The following is a 16,059-nucleotide window of genomic DNA, read 5'->3' on the forward strand; positions in this document are numbered from 1 at the left end:
TACATCCTTACGAAGGAGAAAAGATTGAGGAGAGATAGCATATCTATAACATAATAATTATATTATAAAATGATACTTCAATACCCCAATACTCAGATACTTCAGTTTAGGTAACCATTCCATTACATTTATTCTGGAAATATCAATTGTGAGGTTTTGGACTGAAAGTCATAATTGTGTAATGAGATAAGTACAGTTCTGAAACTCAATCTACAAATGTACGGTATTGACCTTCCGGTAATGGTCCTTCAGGCGTGGTTACTGTTTGAGTTTTGTTTTAATAATTTCTTTAAATATTAATTTGTGTGTGCATGTGGAATTATCTATATTAGGTTCTAATATATTAGCGAAAATCAAGATTTGACATCGGATCGAGGTTAATATGTAAGCTTTCAGTTGTTACATGTCCACGCTGTTAGGCATTCCAGCTTATACCGTTGAAGAATAAAGACGTATTTCTTGGGTCCAAAGTTAGAACTTGGAAAAGTCTATTCTTTATACTTCCCTGGTGCCCAAATATTAAGTTTTAGTAGGGATTCTTCACATAATATATGTTACTTCTATCTTCTTAACTTATTCTTGTCTTGATCAATAGTCTACTGGCTGTTAGAGGCATGCAAATTGGCCGATTTCATCCTTGAATCTTCTAGTGGTCACTCTCATGCATTAATTAGACTCTTTGTTGCATTTACCCGAGCATTTTTATAATTCCCTTACTCCTATTTGTCACAATGACACCAATCAGGTGTACTATCTCCCACCTTTTAGTTACATTAGTCCCAAAGTGGGCCCTTAAAATTTGTTAGTGTGTCGTTCATAAGACTTGAAAGTAGTTTTTATGTAATGTAAAACTTGCCATGTGTAACTATAAAATCTTTTAATATTACCTATCTGTAAATAAGTACTATTTCGGTCTTTGTTGTCTTTATAGCATTTCACAGCTTTTACCAGATATCATTTTTATATATTTTTTATTCCTAATATATAATAACGAATATATTATACTAATATCAAACACTTAAAAACCGATTAAATGAATATTTTAAACAAATTTAAACGAAAGCTTAAATAATAAAAATAAGAAACCATAGTTAGTAGATAATGAAGCAATAAAAAATATTATTATTTTTAGTGTTTGTTCATTTCACTGAACCAGTAAATTTTTTTAATTGGTTCGAGGTAACGTAATATCCAAACTTGAGAACTTTCCTTCAACTTCTCGGATTCTAACGACTCCGAGAAAAATTGTATTTGATTAAAACAAACCTCTTAATTTTCCACCTTCTTATACAAACAATAAAAATGCTAATGATTCAATTACTCATCGGTAAAGAAACTTTTTTTTTCACGAATTTATCGACGCAATTTCCCCTTTTTTGTCGGGCTGCGTTGGCGCCTCGCTTCAATGGGGTGTTCCTTCAGGCGTCGTGAATACTAATTACTTTATTTCCTTATAAAATACTTTTCCTCTCCCTGTTTGCACATTCAACGGTCGAGGAACTTGTGTACTCGCGAATATGCCTTTGAGTCATCACTAGATTGATTTATTGACAGTGAGAACAAAGAAAATTTCGAAAAGACTTCCGATCGGAAAAGTGAACGCATTTTTTATATTCTTACGGTTTCGTACTGCTAATTTTAGGTAGAACCTGAACACATTAGAAATAAGTTCTTCCTATATTACAAGCACTAGAGAAAACAATTTATTCAGTCATTTTTAATCTACTAATCAAAGTTTTATTTTATTTCATTTAATCATTTCATTTCCATGTTCGGAACACATATATCATAAACCACCAAAAACAATTGTGAACTGTAGAAATTAAAATTAAAATTTAACAAAATGACTAAAATTAATACAAAAATTACATTTCAAAGAAAATATTTGGCGTAACTCATAAATTATGGTAAATTCAAAAGAAACGCACTTACCATTTTTTGAATGTTATAGTCGAAACCATATAACGTCGCATTGCAGTAGGATCAAAAATGATCTACGACGTTACGGTAATAAGAAATGAATTAGGACGCTTCTTAACTGGAGGTGCTCGCCTCACGAGTTCTGGTTTTATTCTGCTCTCTTCGTAGACGTAGGGACAAATCCCGCTTACATAAAAGTGGTATGGGGAATATTTCGAGCATCGATTGCACCGTAATAACTTAAAGCTGTCATCATAAGTTTTTGTAGAAAATTGAGTTCATAATTTTCATAGTCACATCGGTCAACCTAAACATAGCCCCACTTTACTTTGTGACTCCTACAATTTGACACTTCTACCCTCAGTTGGTTAAGATTTTTTCAATCGGTATACTAAAACTCATATTTAGGTGCAAGTGACTCACTTAGGCTGTAAAGTATTAGCCGGTATACTCTCTCTCCATAGTTCAATGCGTCTGCTCTGTGGTGTTCCATGTAGAGGCGTAGTTCTTTATATGAAGCTATGTCTTGACTTGAAGTAAGGTACAGTGGAAACGTTATATACCTCGGCTCTGTTATCTGCTTCTTTTTCTTCACTTTTCCTGTTATTCTTTGTCTTGCATGTTGTGTTTCTTTGTCAGATAATGTATAAAGACACTAGAGGGGAGTGGATCTTAAACAGCCAAACATCCGGTAACAATATTTATGAGTTCGTTAAGAGTGACATCAACCTGTTTAGCATGGGCTAAGACCTTCCAAACAGGAGCTGCGTACTCACTTGCAGCAAAACCAAGTGCTAAGGTGAATATTTCAATACTTGTGGCTGCGCTTCTTAGCTTAAACTGTCAGTTTGCAAATGATATTGTTATATAACACGAAATTCCAGTTCTAATTGAATACCTTGCAGATATGGCATAAAAACGAGAGCGGGTGAAAGTTGTTTGGCTCTATTTTTTCATCATCTCTTAAAACCATTGGTTTGTAATAGGTTCGAAAAGATTTATCTGTTCTGTCATGATGTCATTCGAACCAGCGTCGTATTCCTTTTTCCTATTTCCATAAAGTCCTTTTTTATTAATTAGTCATTGTTTTATGAGCATACTTATTTTCTTGCATTTGGTCTTATCATTAAATAAGAGCTTAAATGAATATATACATATAAATGTATAGCATTAAATGTATTATGTAATCTGGTGTTACTTTTAAGAGGTCTAAGTATAAAGCAACAGGTCAATTACTCAGGTTTTTAATAAGCTTTCATATCCACCTACTATTTAGTCCATTTTTCTTTCCATACTAAAGCCTAATATTTCATCAGATCTTCTCCAGTCTGGATCGTATCACCAGAGACTAGGTCTTCTTTGTATTTAGATTAGTACTCCATAAGTAGGTTCGGTATTAAAAGCACTGTTTTATGGAGATTTATCTTAATGGGTCTATGCTGCGTTATTGATATTGGCTTATCCATCACTTTGTTTATCTGCTAAAGAAACCTCTCACAAACGAGAACATTGTCGAGATTATAGCGTTTCGATTTATCCTTCTTATTTTATCTATAGAAGCTTTCTGATTCTATCCCATGCTCTAGTTTTTCTCCGTTCTTGTCTGTGGCAATATACCCCTACGTTATAATATGAAAGTTAAAATCACCCACAACAAATTTGGTACTAGGTGTATTAAAATTTGCTGGTTTTTCAAACATAAATCTCTCCTTTGACGTGACCTCCCATCACCAGTTTTATTTGGGCTACTCTGGGTTAGTTTTTTGTTAGACTCGGCAAATAGGCAGTGACGTTGTTTGTCAGTGAACTCCTTTTCCGATGTAACACCTTTGAATATTAATTGAGTCTGTTACAAATGCTCTTCTTGTATGTCCAACTACGTTATCTTGTAAACTCAATGTTCTTGAAGGCTCGTTTAATGTACTCCTGTGTCTTATTTGTTATATTGTAATATTGATTTATTTCGTCCAGTTCCAATGTTCCAATGCCGTTTTGTAGTATTTCTCTAGAAATCTTACAAAGTACTCGTCTTCCAGCTGCAAGGACCTTCATGAGACGAAAATTTTTACTTAAAAAAAAAATTATATTCGACACAGCCAAATCTAGTGCAGAATTTGTCGACAGTGTTTAAGTCCCTAATTTATACATGTGATAATGAATATCACTTAATTCGTATTATTATTATAAATTATAATCAAATATATTTACAATTATATTTAGTTATAAGCAGTGGATAAAAGCTAACTTCCCAAACAGACGAGCAAGAAAAACAGAGCACTTGCATTTTTAAAATAAAAACATAAAATTTTGATTCTGTTTGAACTTTTATTATTAAAATAACGTAAACACAAACGAAATAAACTGTTTTAAGTAATTTCTAATAAAACTTAAGAGCTTATCCGAAAAAAAAATGCATAAAATATCAGAAATAAAGAATATATTACTCTTTATCACTTTTAAAAGTGCAAAGGTAGCTGTTGGTATTCTATTGTTATTCTTTTGTTCTTGTTGATGTGAGTAAACTGTCAAGTCGAATCAAGTAAAAACACAATTTGAAGTTGAATTGCATTGATTTAATCTCAAGAATTATGGTTGTAAATCTCGAAAGAGCTATTGTTGCGTTGTTTCAAGACGGAAGAAGTGAGCAATATGTTGCACAAAAGTATCAAATATGCAATAGTACTGTGCACCGTATTTTTACACGTTTCTTGACAACCGGGGCTTACTTTAGACGACCTGGAACCGGTCCCCAACGAAGACCTAGTGCCCGTAATGATCGCTTCATCCTTTTACAAACTCTACGAGATCGTCGTGCCACGGCTCTACAAATCCGAAATCAATTTCAGTACTTCCGGAATACTAACGTAAGTGAAAAAACAACTAGACGAAAGTTTGAAGAAGCAAATTTAAGCAGTCGTAGACCTGCAACAGGCTTACAACTTCTCAGGCGCCATTGAGTTGCGCGGCTTCAGTTTGCCAGAAACCATGCTCATTCTACTGTAAATAATTAAAGGCACGTTTTACTTATCGATGAGTCCAGGTTTACCTTGAGGTCTTTAGGTGGCCGTAAGAAAGTATGGCGAAGACCACAATGAGCGTTTTTCAGAATGTACCTTTAGTCCTAGGGTAGGTCAACGGGGCTCAATTATGGTGTGAGCTATAATTTCTCTAAAGGCACGTACAGCATTTTAGATCGTTCCGAGAGGCCCCATAACAGCTAGCACGTACATTGATGAAATTCTCCAAGATTTTGTTTTGCCTTATGCTGGTTTTGTTAGAAATGACTTTGTTCTGATGCATGATAATGTCAATCCTCACAATGCGAGAATCACTCAACAGTTTTTAAATAAAGTAAACATTCCTCAAGAGAAGCGTCGGTCGACCACCTACAAGATGGACTGACGATTTAAGAAGACTCGATAAAAACTGGATGAGAGCGGCGCAAGATAGACGGGGTTGGAAACATGAGGAAGAGGCCTAGGTTCAGCAGTGGACTCTTGAGGCTGGATGATGATGAAACATTCCTGTAATGGATTGACCAGCATTGAGTCCAGAGTCAAATTGAGTCCTAATCAAAAATGTTTGAAATATGCTTGGGCTAAGGATACGAAGTCAGGCAATAATTCGAACACGTGGAGGAAACATACATTATTAACATTAGTTTGTCCGGACACGTGATTTAAGTTTTCATTATGTAAGCGTTATTTTCTTACAACATTAACTTACGTTTTGTTCCTTAATTTTTAAATTGTTTTCTACTGAAACAGTTTTTTGTTCAAAAGTTAAATTTTTATTAGAAAATAATTAAAAGAGTTTGTTTCGTTTGTGTTTACGTTATTATAATAATAAAAGTTTAAAGAAAATTAAAATTTTAAGTGCTGCTTAGTTTGAGAGGTAATGCGTCATACTTTTCGTCTATATTTAAAATTGTATCCTGTATATCATACAAATAATAAGAGGTTTATCAAAAGTCATACTAAAAAAGAAAAAAAATACTAAAAGAGTGGATAAATATATTAGTGCTGTGGTTTTAACATTATACATAATTAGTCAATGGACATTAAATCACAAAATAGTGTCTTTCATGAAAACGTGTACATAATAATATAGACTTAACCGATGGATAGCCTGAAGGGTAATTAAATTGAATGGTATCTCGAATTTGCTTTGGCAGTTAATAATAAAAGGATGCTCATTTGACAACTAGATTATAGCTGGTAATAGGTTATTAGCAGCGATTCGGTAGCATAACAACATATGCTAATAATTATATCCTTGTAAACTATAGAAATAAAGGTAAAATGCATGTATAAAGAAAGCAGAAGGTAACATTTATAGACTTATGGAATGGAATATAAAGTATCATTAAAAATAAAGAAACAATAATTGTTTAAATAAAAACAGACAAAATCAAGTCGATTTTTATTATAACGGGGACACATTTTACCTACACAAATATTTCGTTTGTCAATCCACTCCCTATCAGTTCTAAAATTCTTCTTCTTTTTCTTCTTCTTCTTTCTTCTTCTTCTTCTTTTTCGTCTTCTTCTTCTTATTCTTCTTCTTTTAATGTTGACATGACTCTGTCTATTTTTCAATGTGCCTCCAGTAAGTTCTCGTTCCATCGTTTACGTGGTCTTACTACTGATCGTCTTCCTATTGGCGAACCGTCTCTTGCCGTCTTTACTACTCTATTTGATGTCATTTGGCTTATATGATCATCCCATTCTACTCTTCTATTTCTTACTCAGTCCTTGATGTTCCCCACCTTACATTTACGTTATATATCTGTGCTTCTAGTTCTGTCCCATAGTGTTTTACTATCAATTTACTATCATTGTTTTATCTCTGCTATTTCTAACATTTTTCCCCTCTCTGTGTCAGGTCGTGTTTCAGCAGCGTATGTCATTGTTGGTCTGATGACTGTTTTGTAAATTTTGCCATTTATTTCTTTCCCGATATTTTTATTTCTATATGGTTTCATTCAGGCAGCCGGCGGCTCTGTTTGCTCGATTCACTTGATGTTCCATTTCCGTTTCCAGCTTTCCGTAGCTAGATAATGTGTTGCCTAGATATTTAAACTCTATCACTTTTTCTATTATCTGACCTTCGAGCTCCAATTTACCGTTGTAAATCATCTTCACTCTGAGACAGTAGTAATGCGTCGTATGCGACATCACTGAAACTCAATTTGGATTTAGGAATGCCATGGGTACACGAGATGCATTATTTGGATTTAACGTCCTCATGCAAAGATGTATGGATGTAAACCAACCACTCTATGTTTGTTTTATTGATTACAATAAGGAGTTCGATAAGGTCCGACAAAACCGTCTTATACAGTTACTTAAAGATAAACACATTGACAAAAAAAGACTTAAGAATAATAACTCATCTCTACTTTAACCGAACAGCAAAAGTCAGAGTAGGCAAATAACTTTCGGAGGAAGTAGAGATAAAAAGAGGCGTAAGGCAAGGTTGCATACTCTCTCACTTTCCCCCTTATTTATCAATCTATATTCGGAAGAAATAATTAAAAAATCACTGGAAAATGTAACAATTGGAATAAAAGTCAACGGCAGACCCATCAACAATATCAGATATGCCGATGATACTATACTAATTGCAGAGAATATACAAGATCTACAGACACTTTTAGATAATGTAGTAAATGCTAGTGATGAAAGCGGACTAACGCTTAATGCTAATAAAACAAAATTTATGACAATTTCCAAAACACAACAACAAGGCATTTTAAACATAAGAGGGGTTCCAATAGAAAAAGTAAAAAAATACAGATATCTTGGTATAATTATTAATGAAAATAACGAGTATACAGAAGAAATAAAAATGAGAATTGGACAAGCTAGAGCAACATTTAATAAGATGAGAAAAGTATTATGCAGTAGAGACCTTAGTTTGCAACTCAAAATAAGGATATTACGTTCATATGTGTTTTCGGTGCTGCTGTATGGGATGGAGGCCTGGACCTTAAAGAAAGAGGTGAGCGATCGACTTGAAGCATTCGAGATGTGGACCTACCGAAGAATATTAAACATAAGTTGGGTAGACCGAATAACAAATGTTGAGGTCCTCAGAAAGATGAAAAAGGAAATGGAAATCATGAATACGATTAAGATAAGAAAGTTACAGTATCTCGGCCACGTTTTAAGAGGGGATAAATATGTGTTGAGACAAACCATAATGCAGGAAAAAATACAGGGGAAACGAAGTATTGGAAGAAGACGTATCTCCTGGCTCAACAATCTGAGAAAGTGGTATAATTGCAGTTCCGTCGACTTGTTCAGAGCTGCAATCTCAAAAGTGAAAATAGCTGTGACGATTACCAACCTCCTTAGAGGAGACGGTACCTAAAGAAGAAGAAGAAGAAGAAGAGGAATCTCTCTTGGCTACAAAAAGTAGATAACGTCCTTTAATTTGACCCGATCGAATGCCTTTTTAAGGTCCGCAAAACATAGATATGCCGGTTTATTATATTATAATGTATTTTTCTTGCACTTGCTTCATTATAAATGTAGCGTCAGTGCATGATATTCCCAATCTAAAACCTTGTTGTTCTTCTGATAGTGTGATAATTTTATTCAATTTATGTGTTAGTACTTTGGTCGTTAATTTTAGTATTGCGTTTAATTAAACTCTAAAAGCTCTTAAAAAGTTCTAAAACTGCTTTATTATAAATAGGGTCTTCATGTCTCGTATTTCTTGTGTTGCCTTCTCTCCGTCAAAAGCAAAGATATTCCTATTTTTTCTACCCTAAGGGGTCATGTTAATATTTGTATTATGTTTATTATTTAGATATTTTTTAGATATGTCCATATCATAATAATATAACAATAATATTCAACAAATGTATAGTTAATAAATGGTGAACTATTGAACTACTTGTCCTAAATTCCGTTTGTTCTTTAGCTTGTAAATCTATATATACTCAGTGACATTAAAAGTGTTACACCTAGCAGGAAGAGTTTTTTGAACTTAATTTTTGGCATCAGTATGACTATATTTAAACATGCTATAATAACAATATCAATGTTTTATATTTTATACTTTTTGTAAAAATAAAGTTTTATCTTTAAATTCTTTTGTGACGAGACGATTTATAAATGCTGGCTGGTACACGAATTTTTAGTTAGTATTCCGCAATATAATTATATTCAGTTTACAAAAATGCATCGAATTCGAAGACACTAAAGTTATACCACCATGTTTGCGATTTTGATAGGGAGCGAATTGTTGCCTATAGAGATATGGGTTTGTCGTATCGTGAAATTGGCCGTCCTGTTACTTGTACGGCAATGACGGTTATGCGTGTGTGTCGTGTGTGAACAAACGAAGATAGAGGAATACAAAGAAGACTTGTCTATCGAGGCGTACCACAGAGCATCAAGATAGGCGCTTCAGACTACTGGCTCTGCGGGACCGTTTTGCTACTACGCGTCAAATTACTGACCATTGGTTTGGAAAATAAGGTAGACTTGTTACTATACAGTCGAATTCGAGCCTTTAGACTGGTTTTATTCTGCTCACGAATAGTACTTCCTTTGACTGCGAACCACTATCATCAATGTTGGAATTGTTATATTCCGCCCACGACTAATGCTTTCTTTGACTGCAGACCACTGTCATCAATGTTTGAATTGGTGCAGAGAACTGTAGCATTTAGTAGCAGAATAGATTAATGTAACATTCAACGATAACTCGAGATTTTGTTTAGAAATGCATGATGGTCGTAGGATGGTAAGACGCTGCCATGGAGAGCGAAGAGATATCGGGTCTGGTGTTAAGATGCATTTATCAAGGACAGTAATGGTTTGGGAGGCTGATGCCTATGGTAGTTCATCACCACTTTTGTTTATTTAAGGTAGTATGACCGCTGCGCGTTATGTTGATGACATCTTAAAAACCTCTTTGCTGCCTTATCTAGACGGCTCGACACGTTCTTTTTTAGCAAGACAACGCGCGTTCCAATATTGCTAGTTGAACTATGGGCTGTCTCCAAGAAGCTGGCGTTAATATTTTGCGTTGACCTCCCCAATTACCTGATTTAAATTCTATCGAACATGTGTGGATATTATGGGAAGGAGACTGTCTACTTTACACTATCCTTCACAGACTCGGGCATAGATAATCCATGAAGTTTTAGTTGCTTGGAACGATGTGCCACAAGCAGACATCAATCATCTCATTTTGTCAATGCCTAGACGTAGACTGAAGTGTATGCAATTACGGGGTCGCCAAACGCATTATTAATTTTTTTTTGATTACGTGTTAATAAAAATTCTTGACAACGTGTCCATTTTACTGATGTAAATTTAGTTCAAGAAATTATTCCTTCTGGGTGTAACATTTCTAATGTCACTTATTTACATGCAACTAAGTGCTTCTCTGATAACTAAGGTTTCTTGAAAGCCACATTGGATCTTTGGCAAAGTGATTTTAAAATTTTTTTATTTACTCTTAAAGTACATCAACGTACGTGTTAGAATAATACTAACAATTTTCACCTCTGTAATTCGTATGAAATTCAAAGATATCGGACTTGTATTTTTATAAATTATGTAACTTTTGACCCCAAACTTAGTCCATTGTGTACGTACGTCCTAAAGGAACTCTATACTAAGATTCCATAAGTCCTCGATATCTTTTCAAGGAAATTTGACCTACTGACCTTAAATTCGTTGGACATTGGTTGCTACTTTAAGACTTTTCGTTCAAGAGTTATTAGAGCTCAGAGTTATAGTAATTTAAGTATAATTTGTATTATTTGTGTCATGAAATATTAAGAAAATCTTTACTTAGCACAAAATTTTAGATATTGTCTAGTTATTCGTATTATAAAGTATGATCTATTCTCTAGTCATTGTTACATTAAACTTTAATCCGTCAAAAAACAGCATCGGATGAAAATTTAAACTCTTTCTGTCAACCTATCCTTTTTTTAGTATTTACAGGAAAATTACATAGTTTTTTGTGTAAAGTTCTCTGAATACTCCCATAAGTATAGCGTGGAACAACAAGCTAATAACGGAGATGGCGGTTGCAATATAGCGAAAAAAGGTAGAAACAAGCGTTTTATCGTTTTTACACGCTAGTATTTTCAGCCTGATTAATAGGACAGAGTCACGGAAAGTCGGAGTTTGTTCACATTTTTGCTGATTGTCTATCGACCGAGGTAATCAAGTTGATTTTCTTTATATAAAACGTGTGACTTTCATACTAAAGAGCCATCGAAAAATGGAATAACAGAAAAAAAGAAAGATAGACCATGGAATCATTTATTTATACGAGGCGGTAGTAGCGTAGTGACCCTGTTAAATAATATGAAATGAATGGTCTAACTTTATCAATTAAAAAAATTGATATTTAATATATCAAATATGAGCGAACATTATTTGTATAAAGATCGAAAAGCAAACAATAGTCGCAAAATAGTGTGAATTGAAAAATGATTACCTAATATATATATATATATATATATATATATATATATATATATATATATATATATATATATATATATATATATATATATGTATATATATATATATATATATATCTATTATATATATAATATATATATATATATATATATTATATATATATACATATATATATATATATATATATATATATATATATATATATATATATATATATATATATGTATCAAGATATTTAATTAAGATATAAACATATGTAATGTTTTTTTTTACCGGAAAGTTTGGCTTGGGAGAGAGAAATCAAAGAGGTGAACGTCTAATAGAATTCTACCAAGAAAATGACTTCGCCATTACAAATACCTGGTTTCAACTTCCAGAAAGGCGTCTCTACACGTGGAAATCCCCTGAAGATAGACATCAAGGCAGAATAGTACGGAACCAAATAGACTACATCCTAATAAACCACCGATTTCGAAACAATATTAAAGATGTAAAAACTTACCCCGGCGCTGACATAAACTCAAATCACAATTTACTCTGCACCAAAATACAAATTAAATTAAAGAAATTAACAAAGCCAACTAAGCCTTGTAAGATATATCTCGACCAGCTGAAAAACCCTCAAACGCGCGAACACATATCAGAGCAGATAAATAGTAAAATACACAGAATATCAAATATACCAAACGAAAACAGAACCATTAACGAATGCTGGTATGATATTCAAAACTCGATTTTAGAGAACGTACAAGAGTCTTTGAAAACACCTACCATGTTGGCAAAAAATGAGTGGATAACACAAGAAATTCTAGACCTGATGGAAGTTCGACGGCAACCCAAAAATAGAAATATTATCGAATACCGTGAAATCAATAAACGCATAAAAAGAAAAATTAAGCAAGCCAAAGAATCCTGGCTTGAAAATTTATGTAAAGAAATAGAAGACCTCCAAAAAAAGCATGACAGTTTCAACCTCCACAAGAAACTTAAATATACTGCCGGAATTAGAAAACAGAAGAATGCTCACATACTTAAAAGCGCGGACGGAAAAATTTGTGATCACGAACAACAGTGCAAAGAATGGGAGAGATACGTCACTCACCTTTTTGACGATGCTTCTAGATAAAATGCTCCAAATACTGCCTGTGACAACCAGTTCACAGAGGTCCCAGTATACTGAATTCAGAAGTCAAAAAGGCAATACAGCAAGCCAAAAACAATAAAGCACCTGGACCAGATCAAATCCCTGCTGAGCTACTTAAACTTTTGGATGAGGAAAGCATTGCCTGATTAACCACTTTCTTCAACAAAATTTGCAACGAAGGGGAAATACCAGATGATTGGTTAGAGTCACTGTTTATAACATTACCAAAGAAAAGCAGGGCCACCAAATGCAGCGATTTTAGACTAATCAGTTTGATGAGTCACACACAGAAGATACTCTTACGAGTTATACAAAATCGAGTATTCCTTCTATGCGAAAGTAGGATGGGTAATAAGCAATTTGGATTTAGAAACGGTCTAGGAACTAGAGAGGCACTATTCTGTATACGCGTTCTATTACAAAAAAGTTGTGAATGCCGAAAGAATGTTTATGTTTGTTTCATCGACTTCGAGGATGCATTCGACAGAGTACAACACGATACACTTTTCGATTGCCTACGAGCAGCAGGACTTGACCACTATGATATAAGACTGCTGAAATACTTATATTACAATCAAGTAGCCTCTATCCAAATTGAAGACAGTCCAACTGAAAAAATATCCATCAAACGTGGAGTACGGCAGGGTTGTGTTTTGTCACCCACTCTTTTTAATCTGTACTCTGAAGAAATCTTTAGGGAGGCTTTGGATGACAGACAAGAGGAAGTAAGACTAGGTGGAGAAGTAATAAACAATATTAGATAAGCTGACGATACAGCCATTCTTGCAGAAAATTTACAAGATCTCCAAACATTACTAAATCTAGTCAGTGAAGCAAGTTATCGGAGATGCCTAAAAATCAACATTTCAAAGACAAAGTGGATGGCAGTTGGAAAGATCAATATAGATCAAGGTCTGATTTCTCTTAATGGAGAGGAGATCGAAAAGGTAAATCATTTCAAATACCTTGGCAGCTGGTTAAATGTAAATTGTGACTCTGATGAAGAGATAATAACCAGGATCGAAATATCACCTAAGGCTTTTATGACCTGGAAACCAGTTTTATGCAACAGAAACCTCTCGATGAATATTTGCAAGAAGGTCCTGAAATGTTATGTGTGGTCCATCCTATTGTATGGTTGTGAGACATGGACGTTAAAAACCACAATGCTAAACAAGTTAGAAGCATTCGAATTGTGGTGCTATAGACGAATCCTAAAGATATCGTGGGTTTCGCACACTTTCAATGAAAATATTCTTCAAATGATCAATTCAGAACGTCTGCTCATAAACACTATAAAGAGGAGAAAAACAGAGTACTTCGGCCATATAATTAGAGGACCTAAATGCCATCTACTTCGCCTTATAATACAAGGAAAAGTGGAAGGAAAGAGATGGATTGGTCGAAAGAAACTTTCATAGCTGAGTAATATTAGACAATGGTGTGGTTCCACAGCAGAAGAATTATTTCGCGCAGCAGCCGACAGAGAAAGGTTTCAGGAAATTGTAAACATGATGACGACCAACGTCTGAATACGGACACGGCACCCAAAGAAGAAGAAGAATGTTTTTTTTTATTAAGATAATCCCATCGTCCCGCAAATGGTCATTAGCGAAAAAATGTTAATTAAAGTTTGTGATACTTATTAATGTCTTTCAAAAAATTTAGAATATTGTTGAAATTACAGTCTGTACCTGGATCTTTTAGAAGTGTTGCTGGTATCTTGTTACTTCGCTGATTATTATAGAGGGGACTCTCACATAGTATGTGTTTTATTGTTAGTGAGGTATTACAGGTTTCACACCGCCGCGATTCGTACTTTTTAATTAAGTAATCATCCGTTAAACTAGTATGACTGAGTCCGAGACACGTACTTATTATTTCTTGGCTCCCCGAAGTAGGTAACACATTCCATGTGTCTATGCGGAATTTCAGATGTTTTAACTTAGAATTTGACATACTCCATTTAGTTTTTCACGCACCTAATACTGATTTTTTTATACAAACGTTTATGTCCGTTGATATTGTTTAAAACGCATTTGTTGGAAACAATTTTTGGATGCTTTGTATGACACTAAGTGAGTCTGTAAAAATAATATATTTTCAGTTTATTGTCAGATTGGTTATTTCTACAGCAAGATAGAGATTATAGAGTTCGGCTTTATAGATAATACTAACATTAGGTAGTTTGAATTTAAGGACCTTCTCTGGAGTTACACAAATGTTCCCACAGCTTGAGTTGTTTTAGAACCATCAGTGTATATCTAAGAATGATTTTTATAGTGATTAGGGATTTTTCTAAAATGAAAAATAATTAAATCATGATTAGTAGACTTCTTGTCAAATGACGTAAGTTCAAGGTTATAATATGTTGGTATGCTTTGAATCCAAGGTGGATTATGATCATGTTTGTAAGGAAGACATTGAGGTATGACAATGTCAAATCGATGCAAACGGCCTTTTATTCTTTATATAAAGATTAAGCAGAACAGGATTTTATTGTGAGGTTTGGGAATTTATAAGTAAACGTATTTCTATAAACTGGATTTCTTGGATTATCCTTTAATCTCTTAATTTTTTGCATACTTTAGACTAAGTTAAGCTCTTCTATCATTTAATGAGAGTTCATTATCTTCGCAAAGTAAACTTTTAATCGGTTTTGTACAAAAGGCTCCCAAATATATTCTGAGTGCTGTGTTATGAATAGTGTCGAGGTTTTTAAGTACTGATCTTAGAATAGTTTTGTATATTATAAACAAAGTATTCCTGTCTAAACCCCATTTTTTATGTACTAAAATTTTTAGTAAATTTAAACTTCTATACCATTTAAGATATATTATTGATATGTTGTTTCCAATTCAACTTTATGTCAAAGTGACTCCCAGTAATTTCAGTGAATCTTGTTCTTGTAGTATTTGCTTGTATAATATATGTAATGACACTGGTGTACTGACTTTGTTTTTAGAGAATATTTAGTTTTAGTGGTTAAAAAGATGAATCCAGTTTCCTGTGACAATTTTTCAGTATCTAACAATAAATTCTGTGCAAGTTGTGAGAGGATGGTTAAGTTTTTGCTTTGGCCAAATATAACGAGATCAACACCATACAATCGGCCTTTAAGTGGGAGTTTTAGGTTCCGTAGAACATCATTTATGGCCATTATAAATAGCGTAGGACTTATAACAGATCCCTGAAGAATCCCATTTTCTAATTCCACTTTTGACTACAAGTTATCATTTATTTGAACTTGCATATACCTTTTATGTAAAAAATTTTTTATAAATGCAAGGGAGTGTCCTTTAATTTCTAAATCGTACTCTAATCTGATAATACGGTTATGGTAGGCTATATCAAGGGTTCTTTTAATAACGAAAAATATTGCAATACATTTTTGATTAAAAGAGTGTGCTTCATTTAAACTGAGTCTAAACTTGATCTATTTTGTCGAAAACCACTTTGTTCTGGAATAATAATATTTCGATCTTGAAGTGTCCAAAAGAGACGATGGTTCACCATTTTTTCTAATAGCCACAA

General features: G+C 33.7%; 2 protein-coding genes across 6 annotated transcripts in view; one reads left to right on the top strand and one right to left on the bottom strand.

Annotated features, from left to right (window-relative positions):
• The window catches only part of LOC140439614 (uncharacterized), a 1,046,430-nt gene that overhangs the window by 697,878 nt on the left and 332,493 nt on the right, over nucleotides 1-16,059 (bottom strand). The window lies entirely within an intron of this gene.
• Nucleotides 1-16,059, top strand: part of hdly (hadley) — a 359,652-nt gene that overhangs the window by 264,814 nt on the left and 78,779 nt on the right. The gene's annotated exons all lie outside the window — the stretch shown is intronic.

The sequence above is a fragment of the Diabrotica undecimpunctata genome, chromosome 4, assembly GCF_040954645.1.
Source record: "Diabrotica undecimpunctata isolate CICGRU chromosome 4, icDiaUnde3, whole genome shotgun sequence".
NCBI classification, from domain to species: domain Eukaryota; kingdom Metazoa; phylum Arthropoda; class Insecta; order Coleoptera; family Chrysomelidae; genus Diabrotica; species Diabrotica undecimpunctata.